The sequence below is a fragment of the Narcine bancroftii genome, chromosome 14 (genome assembly GCF_036971445.1).
Source record: "Narcine bancroftii isolate sNarBan1 chromosome 14, sNarBan1.hap1, whole genome shotgun sequence".
NCBI lineage: Eukaryota > Metazoa > Chordata > Chondrichthyes > Torpediniformes > Narcinidae > Narcine > Narcine bancroftii.
Window position 1 is genome coordinate 56,286,639 of NC_091482.1, and position 10,536 is coordinate 56,297,174.

General features: G+C 42.6%; 1 long non-coding RNA gene across 1 annotated transcript; it reads left to right on the forward strand.

The window, feature by feature from the left end:
* The first annotated feature begins 5 nt into the window (after positions 1–5).
* LOC138749975 (uncharacterized) lies at positions 6–9,826 on the forward strand. The gene is made up of 2 exons (XR_011348982.1): positions 6–221; positions 9,264–9,826. It is a non-coding gene; the product is annotated as an uncharacterized lncRNA (long non-coding RNA).
* Positions 9,827–10,536: the final 710 nt, after the last annotated feature.

The following is a 10,536-nucleotide window of genomic DNA, read 5'->3' on the forward strand; positions in this document are numbered from 1 at the left end:
GATGTTACCCTCCCCCGGCACCCCCAACATCTACTTTCATTGGCCTTGCATCATGCCCTCTGTATGGATGCCAGTGCCTCATTGGTGTGTTGGGCAATCAATCAAATCACAGGCAGGCCCCCTTTGCCTTCCAGGCCCCTAGGCCTCAGCCTACTCAGTCCAATGGGTAATCCACCACTGGCTGCAGGAATGCTGGTGGTAAATCCACGAACACTCTGAAGGTATTCTCTTTTGCTTCTCTTTCTCTCCCTCTGTAAGGGGCATCAGGCAATATGAATGGCATCTCTTTCTTTGCCTTATGACAGGTTAAAGTTAAAGTATATCAGGTATGTTATATTTTCAATTATTTTGTGACAATAAAAGGAACCTTGAACCTAGTATTTGCCAGGTGAACATGTGTTCCAGTGGCTACAATATGTTATGATCTTAATTAAACCAATAATACTTACATTATAAACTCATATTTGTAATTGTTTTGAAATTGATGTGTCCTTTCATATAATGATAATTTCTATTTCCCATGTCCTGTGGACATATCAAAGTTGTATCAATTCAAACAGAAACATTTAATGGAGATTCGATTCCATAGTCCCAGTGGATGCTTGGTGTAGTTACCACTGTCAGAAAAAGTTGAACCCTGAGAAATGAAGCTAAAACCTCTCCATTTAATCCCAGAGGTGTGACCTAGTGCTACTGTATCTTAGGACTGTATCCCGAGACAATGGGAATTGGAGGTAATACACTTTAACATCATACAGTGTCTACATGTTCCTTCGAACTCCCTCACCACCAGAAGCATGCTGGAAAACCTGTGCAAATAAGACCTCAAGTTCCTACCAATGTTTAAACTGTGTTTCCCTTTGGAAGTTGCAGTTTCCAAGGCAGATCATTTTAATTGTTTCAGCTCAAAATCTGAGAACTTAAGATCATTAGGAGCAGGAGTATGCCCTTCACAGCTCCCCTCAGGCCAGCGCTACCATTAAACATGCTTGTGGCTGATGTATCCCAAGCCTCATCTCTCTAAACCACTTCCCTAATGCTCACAATTTCCAGAACTTTCAAACATGCATCTAACTCCGTTTCTAGAGCAAAACATGAAAGTCTGCGGACACCATGATTGAAGTAAAAACACAACGCTGAGGAAACTCAACAGGTCAATGCACTTTATATAGCCAAGATAAAGATACATCACCAACGTTCATACCTTGATGAAGGACTCAGACCTGAAATGTTGGTGATGTATCTTTATCTTGGCAATATAAAGTGCACTGTTTGACTGGCTGAGTTTTCCCAGCTTTGTCTTTTTAATTCCATTTTTATTTCCTTTTTAAATACTCCTAAAATGTTTAACTTCCACAAGAATTCCAGAGATGCATCCACCATTTTTGAGAAGAAGTTGTTATGATCCTGAGAAACATAAATTATTATTTGTCTTCTACCTCATGGATAGGATTTTACTTCTCACTGCAATCTCGTGCTAAGATTATTTCTTGTTAACCTGGCTCATGAATCTCCATGAACAAAGTAAGCTATCCATTGACTGGAAAATCAACTGTGATCACACATCAATGATCAACAAAACTCATGGTTGTCAGAATCTTTGTATATATCCACTGTGAGAATATTTAGAGGTGGACTCCGTAACACCACAAGGCTGTACTGTAACAGAGGCAACTCTTTTCGACTAACAGAGGCAAATGTTCAGCAATTTAAGCCTGCATTCAAAACTCATAAAAATGGACCATTTTCTAGCCATGATCAGAAGGGCCACAGGAGAGATGTACTTAGTGGCTCTTGAGTCCTTTGCCACCATTGCATTCAAATCAGACTCAAAGCATTCAATGTGTTTCAGATACTGAAGAGACAAATGAATGAAGCAGAAGGAAAAGCACTGACATGCGACAACGTTTCCATTATCAGTGCACAGTTCTTAACAACCACATACTGTAAATTAATACACTGACTTAATGCAAGGAAGTTGTGTACTGCTGCGTACAATGTGACCCAGCTGACTGACTAATTATTGCAGATTCTCTGGAAAGGTTCCTGGAAGGAACCTGTAGAGCTGAAGCTATTAGCTACCATCACTTACACAGCTATGGGCACCACAGTGGAAATGAAAGAACTAAATTGTAAATCTCTCTGCAGTTCCTCTAGTGAGCCCATTAGAATTTCTCTGTAAAGCCTAAATGTCTTCAGATATTATCTTTCAGTAACTCACTGGCAATTCAATGGCTTGGGTCATTATGTTCTTGCGCTAAACCAAGATGAAGAAAGTTCAATTTGCCTAGTATTATATTTGTTGTGTTACATCACTATCCTGCTATTTATTTTTACAGTTTCATCCAACTAATTAGGACTGTCGTTTTAGATCATGAAGTGAGTGCAACAGCACAGATAATATTTTCATCAGGCAGCGCTTCTTTGTAAGAGAATACAATGGAACCTGATTCCCCCTGTTTGAATCTCATGTACTTCCAGGGCAAGAGCCCCACTGCTCCTGTCCTTAAAAGGGTCTGGTGATGTGGTAGAAGCAGTGTGGGGAGCAAAGGAACCCCTGAGTGCCAGTTTGCAGTCTGAAGATGCCTGTTGATAAGATCCCTCCAGTAGGGTGTTCCTTAGTATCTGGGGGTATTCAGGGCCCCTAATGACGAGAAGTTGGGAAGAGTTGGGAAGTTGTTCCATATCTCCCAAACCTGTGGAACAACGTCAGAGAAAGTACAAATAGCATCAAGCTACACTAGGATGGGAGCTTTGACATGCCAATTTTCTCTGACATGTATGTGGACTCTTTGAGTAGTGAATGTTTGGAATTCTCTAACCAGGGAAGTGGTTGAGGCTGCCTCATTAAACTTATTTAAAATTCGGTTAGATAAATTTTTACATGATAGAGGAATTAGGGGATGTGGGGAGAAGGCAGGTAGGTGGAATTAGGTCATAAATTAGATCAGCCATGATCGTATTGAATGGCGGAGCAGGCTCGATGGGCCATTTTTGGCCTACTCCTGTTCCTACTTCCTATGTTCCTATGACCCTCATGTGCAGATTAAGTAGGCCAAGAATGCTATCATACTTAACCTTTGTCCTTCAGGCCACTGTGCAAAGCACAGCAGTTAGTCAACAGGAGGTGGCCAGGGGAATCTCGAGCTGTTACGATTTCACAGCATAATCAAAGACCTAGCAAATAAAACAGAGTCGCAACAAGGTATTTATTAATTGCATTTTGTTTTAGTAACAGTGAAAACTATTCAGATAGACATTTCAATTCTCAAGGGACAGAAGGTTACTGACTTAGTCATGGTGAAAGGACTTCATTTAGATGGGTAACTTGGCCAACATGGACATAGTTCTGAGCATGTTCCTGTTCTGCATGACACGATGACAACCCAAGGAACGAGAAGATAGCTCTATCCCTCAAAATGCACCTCTTGGGAGGTGCCAATCCCAAAAAGATGATCGGTGAGATAGGCTCCCGTACACTGAACATGCGGTCTTCCTGCAGAAGTCAACTACTTCGTGAGTATTGGTGGTGTGTCTGCTTCGTGAAGAGCTGTGGGATATTAAAAGGAGGAGCCAAAGCTTCACATGAATGTGGTTGGTCACCACCAGAAGTTTACTGTTTACTCAACGTTTCATGAGGGGAAAGTATTAAAAGTTCCTTTTCCTGAAATGAAAAAAAAATCAATGGGATTCCTGATACTAGCGGTGGTGAAAATAATGAGATATAATATGAATCAGCTTGTAGAGCTCGTCGAAAGAACCAAAGACTTGTTGATCCAAACCAAGGCTTTTATTAGCAAAAGACAGGAGCTCTTCACAGGTGGCCGACCAGTCCGGAATGATCCGACCTGGCTAGGGACACAACCTTTTAAGGCCCACACAGTAGGCGTGGCTAAGCCTCAGCCAATCGCTGTAAGCACAGTGATTACACTCTAGATACTGTAACTATATACATTGGTGATAGGTCTGTACTATCGCACAGCTCTGGGCAATGATGGAATCCAGACACTTGACAGTGACAAAAGGAAGACAATTGAAATTGTAACGCTCAGTAATAAAATGGTGTTCAAGCTGAAAATCTAGCAGACAATTCTAAGGACAAGCAATTGATAACCAGTACTGGTGATTAATTTGTAAGTCCATCAAGGAGAGCAGAGAAGGATATTTTGGATAATATTTCACAGGCAAAGAAGATAAATAGACAGAAGATACAAGAAAGATATCAGATTAATAACTGATATGAATCTTCTTTTGTACTGCATATGACTCCACAATGGAGACTTAACATCCTTGCTTTTTTGAGCAACATCTAAATTAGTTGTCAAACATGTACACAAGAAGATAATTGAGGAGTAAAACATGAAAGTCTGCAGACACCGTGATTGAAATAATAGCACAAAGTTGGAGAAACTCAGGTCAAAGAGTGTATTTTATCTAGCAAAGAGACCAGCGTTTCAGCCTTTCTATCAATCTTCGGGCACCCGCCTACATTTTGTCCATGAAGGATTCAAGCCTGAAATGTTGATTATGTGTCTTATCTTTGCTAGATAAAGTACACTGTTCGACCAGCTGAGTTCCTGCAGCATTGTGTTTTTACTTAAGATAATTAAGGACAAGGTTAAAGATTTAGAAGGGAAACAAAAAATGTCATAATTCGTGACCATTGAAATGACGAGAGGAGAAAGTTTGTGAGACTTCAAAGTCTTAATAAAATCAGCAGATTTTAAATAAACAAGTAGTGGGAGAGGATGAGAGTTTTCTGCATGAAAGAAGAATGAGGAAATTGTCTTTAAAATAAACAATCAGTTTGCAGTGAAAAGGGGGACATTAGTCTAGTTATATTGGCTGTGGCTCGGGACAGTATTAAGAAACAGTGCGATGTGAAACTTTCTCATATCAGGAGCTCTATTCTTATGAAGATTATGTGAATTAAGAGCCAAGCGCACTCACGAAGAACCTGGCGAGAGATCTGCCCACAGAAGAAATTCATTATTTCTCTAATTCAGAAAATTTGACTTGTCTGAATGGAAGTCAGTTAAGTGGGACCACTTTGCCCTGGATATTGTTGAGCTTCTTCTCTGTCGCTGAGCCTGCGCTCAACCGGAAACATCAGAGAACTTGGTCGCACAGCTCAGCTGCAAATGGATGGTGAGTGAGGAATGTGGACACTCGGCCTCAGACCAATCCTTGCCTTTTTGTTTGGATGGACTTCATTTACTGAAGGTGGGTGATTGACACTAAACATTGTAATAGCTAACATCTCCCTACTGATCTTATGCAGAAGATACGCATGGTTGGGATTGGAACAGGAGCCTGAGGAAGCCCTTTACTTTCATCCAAACGTCAGCAACGACATGAACTATCCTTTGTGGAGGGTATGACCCAGACAACAGAGGCCTCTGCAATTCATTTCAGATACCCCAGGGCCCTTTGATTGGATTCTCAGTCAATTTGATTTGAGCTCATAACTGTGAGGGTCCTTCGCATCTGATCTCTGGGATTTAGCTCTTTAATTTGTGTCTCAAGCTGAATGGTTCTCGTGGAACTCCAGCTGAGCATGTAAGGTGACTGGTCAGTGCCAGTTAATAGCTCCATGACTTTGCTAATGTTTGCGAGTAAGCCAATGGGATAGATTAGATAACTGGAAAATGTTCCACACTGCGTAAGTGGTTCTCAGCTTGGTAAGACACAACTCTCATTCTGGAGAATGAGCCGAAAGAACTTTAACGATGTAAAGTCAGGGGGGAGTCCAAAGCCAGCCCTTTTAGCCCCAGAGATGCTGGAGGTGGTTCAAAAAGTGAAGTGTTATCCTTTGTGCTGGAGGCCACCTGGCAAGCTGCAGTTATCACCAGTCAACAGGAGCAGGAGTGGGAAGAAAGGCCAAAGGCCCAGGGAATATCAGCACACTACCTTCACGCTTTTTGAGTCCTTTGCCATCATTAGTTGTGCAGGGCGTCAGGGTTACAGGGAGAGGCTGAGTGAGAGAGATCATGATAAGAATGGCGCAGCAGACCTGATGGGTCAATTGGCCAGCTTCTCCTATAGCTTGTAATCTTATTATGTAAGTATGGCTTGGAATGTTCATTAATGGCACTGCGGAAGAGCAGGCACCTCACAGGGTCTGCAATCTGCCTATTGTCATCTGATTGTACGATGAAACAGCGTTCTCAGGTCCTCGGTGCAAAAACATGTAGACACACAACCAGACAAATAATACATATTCAGGACAAGTATTTTATCTATAAAAATAAATAAATGTTTTGTACAAATGAGAGTCTCGGGTGGTCAGTGTGAGCAGTTCCTTTGGTCGTTCGGCATTCTCACTGCCCGTGGGAAGAAGCCTGGTGGGGCTAGTTCTGATCCTCCTGTATCTCTTCCCTGATGGGAGCAGCTGTAGGGTGTCCTCAAAGATTTTGTGTGCCCTCTTTAGTCAACGATCCTGGTAGATCATGTTGATGAAAGGAGGTGGGGGGAAGTGAGTCTCTTGGCCACTCTTCTGGTTCGGTGATGCAGCCAGGCAGGATGCTCTCAATGAAGCTCCTGTAGATGGTTGGTATAACGGTGCCTGTTTCAGTCTTCTCAGGAAGAGCAGGACAATGGATGTGCCTTTGTTCCGAAGTGAATAAAAGCCTAATGGTTTCTCAACAATAGTCTTTCGAGTAGTTGATGGTGCATCACAGAGTTGTTGATGTGTAGTGGAGAGTGGTTGTTCCTGGTCCTCCTGAAGTCCACGATCACCTCCTTTGTCCTGTCCACGTTGAGACTCAGGTTGATACCGTCGCACCATTTCACAAAATTTTCCACCTCTTCTCTGTAGTGCGACGCGTCGTTATTGCTGATGAGGCCGACGACTGGTGTGTCTTCTGCAAACTGGATGACACTGTTGGATCTGGATTTGGTGATGCAGTTGTGGGTCAGTAGCATGAACAGGAGCCGGCTGAGCACACGGCCCTGAGGTACGCCAGTGCTCAGCGTAACAGTGATCGATATTCTGCTACCGATCCAGACAGACTGTGGTCTTTCCTTTATGAAGTCCAGGATCAGTTATAAAGAGGACTGTTGAGTCCCAGCAACAACAGCTTCTCCAAAAGCCTCTGGGAATGATCATATTAAACACCAATCTGAAGACAACAGCAGTCTGGCGTGTGAGGTGTCATTCTTCAGGTGGGCCTGGACGGAATGAAACGTCAAGGCTATAGCATCGTCTGTAGAATGGTCTCTTCTCTCGGCAAATTCAAATGGATCCAGCATCTCTGGGAGGTGTGCTTTGATGCATTCCATCACCAGAGACTCAAAGCATTTCATAATGTTGGAGGTCACCGCCTCAATGAGGCCTGTTGTTGTTGCTGTCTTGGATACTGGGATGATAGTGACTGTTTTGAACCCTGTGGGAATGATGGACTGCTGCAGTGAGGTGTTAAAGATGTCCATGAAGGCCTCCATCCATTTGTCTGTGAAAACCTTCAGTACCCGACCAGATATGTTGTCTGGTCCCACTGCCTTGTGTGGATTCACCCTGGATGGGGTTCTTCTCACATCAGCCATGGCTATGCGGGGAGACCATTCATCAGAGCTTTCTTTGGCATTATCCTGTCCTCATCAAAACGTGCATAGAAGGTGTTCAATCTGTCCAGAAGGAAGGCATCATTGCCCTTAATTTGCTGTGATCCGTTGTAGTCTTGATCCCTTGCCACGTGTGCCTCATGTCGCACAGTTGTCTGTGGATCTTCTGTGTGCACCTTCACTTTGCCTTCAGGATTGCACAGGAGAGTTCAGCCCTGGCTGATCTTAGTGCCATCCTACACCCTGTCCTGAAGGCAGCATCATGAGCTCTGAGAAGGGCCCAGACCTCTGTATCCAACCATGGTTTCTGGTTAGCCCTGGTTGTGAAGCATTCGATCTCACTGACATCCTCAATGCATTTGCGAAATATGTTGTTTTGCAGTGCATTGCAGTGCAAATATTGCTATAAATTACAATTCAAAAATAAATAAATAGTGCAAGAAAGTAGGAGAAAGTGGGGTAGTGTTTATGGTTCATTATCCATTCAGAAATCTAATGGAGATGGGAAGAAGGTGTCCTCATGCCACAAGGTGCTCGTCTTCAGGCTCCTGTACCTTTTTACTGATGGAAGAAGTGGTTTTTTTTTAATTAAAAAAAAATTAGACATTCAGCACGGTAACAGGCCATTTTGGCCCATGAGTCCATGCTGCGCAATCTACACTCAATTAACCTACACCCCCGGTATGCTTCGAACGGTGGGAGGAAACCGGAGCCCCCGGGGAAAACCCATACAGACACAGGGAGAACATACAAACTCCTGACAGACAGTGTAAAGGCATTGCACTAACCAGTACTCCAATTGCGTTGAGAAGGCATGTCCTGGGTGACGGGGGTCCTTGAAGATAGAGGCTGCGCTCTGTAAATTTTTTCCAGAGGGCAGATAAGTGGTAGAGTTTGAGAGAAGATTGATTGGAATGTGTTAAATGTAAAATGAATTCAGGTAGATTAGCTAAAGAGAGAGCGCTTGGCGGTGATGCAAGCTGGCTGATGAAGAGCCTGTTACCAGTCTGTTTTACTCTCTCTCTCTCCAAGTTTTGCCCCAGATTCGTCAATCATGGTTAGATTGTCACTGAGATGATCAGCAACAGGGCTAATTTAGATGTGAACTGTAATGAAATAAGGATTTATTTTCATTACTTATATTCACTTTTATGCTGGCAGATCTTGCATGCAATGATAATCTCTGAATGCTTGTTAATTGCTGGGAAACACCTTCTTTCATTACCTGGAGGCATTGTTGTGAAGGGCAGTGTTGTTTGCCAGGTTTTGTCAAACCCGCATGGATGAGAATGGAGTCGTGAGCATCAGCTGTTCCTTCAGCCCATTGTGATCATCCATGAGGCAGCAACGAAGTAAATATTAAATATAAAATGAACTGCAAATAGGTGGACCAAATAAAGAGACAAGAGAAAACTTCAGCCAGAATGGGACTGTTGCTTTTATTTCTGTATGGGCTGTTAGTGTTGGTGGCAAGGTCAGCATTTAATGCTGATCTCTAATAGCCGCCAAAAAGGTTGTGGGAAGTCATCTCTTAAACTGCTACAGTAATTCTGGGGAAGGAGGTGTCAACTAGGGAAACAATTCTCAATTACTGGTCAGCAAAGCTCGGTTTGATGTTGAATTTGCATTGTGTGGTTAAAACTAAGTTTCTGACCCAAATATGCATTTTTCTGTTTGGTAATCCATTTGTTTACCTACAGGCCTAAATGCATAAAATCGAACAAAAGAACCATCAGGGAATAGAGTCAAAGATTCCGAGGAGCATCTATGATATGAAGGTCAGCTAATAGCAAAACAACATGAACTAGAGCCAACAACTCTCTGACTGCCAATATGTACAAAGCTTTTTTCAGTCCCACTTTAATCATCTTCATCTGAGCACTCAGGGAACCACTTGAGACCTGGATGAAAAAGATCTGATGAAAGATATATAAAAGCCATCGGCATTCATCAGAAGGGCCATTTTGAAACCCTTGTCAATCAACATCCCTTTGTTGTCAAGCATGCTCTTAACTCCCTTCAACGATACGGAGGGTGATTCAGTCTTGGCATCCCTCCAGCACACAGTAATGCACGGTACACTATGAAGGAGACATGGAGCAGCAAGAAATCTGATGGAATCCATGCTAAAGTTGTCAAACAATGTTGCTTGCTTGACTAATCAGAATTTATTATCACGAAATTCCTTGTTTTGCAGCGGCATCACACAGCAAATCTTACTATGAACTTACGTTTAAAATAAATAAAATTAGTCGTGCCTGTGGTTCATGTGCTCGTTCAGAAATCTGTTGGCAGAGGGGAAGAAGCTGTCCTTGTGCCCAGTGGCATCACTCGAGTTGGTGTCACCCAGTGCGGTAACTCATGGTGTCATCCCCCCCCACCCTCCACCCCATGGACCCTCCTCCCACACCAGACCATGCAGAATCCTTAGAATCCTAACAAAAAAATTGTTTTGTAAAATCTTTCTACATTGACGTACAACATTATTAGTAACTGAGTGGAAGCTTTTTACAATTGTCCTTCTTTTCCTTTAATTATCAAATCCGATATTGATCTAGGTTCACAAATACTAATGACCACAATATTGTAACTAAAACACCAGAAAATTTGACAAAAGCAGCAACTATAATAACACCAGCGGGAATGAAAACAACAGCGCGTGCAGACGAAGCCACATGATTCAAATCATCATTGTAATTGGATAATATGTCAGCACTGACCAGAGCACATTAGACGGTTCAAAAATTAAATTAACATAGAGTTTTAGTCTTGTGGGCTTATGAAAAATGTTTTTGTTATGACTAACTACAGGAATAGTTTTATAAAAAATAATAAATTTCTGCTGAAACACTGAACAAAAGTTTTACAGATAGTCATTTTGGCGTCACCTGGTGCGGACTGCAACCCCCCACACCCAGTGCTTGTGCCACTGGGTGTTCATCCTGGTGCTCCTGAACCTCCTTCCCAATGGTA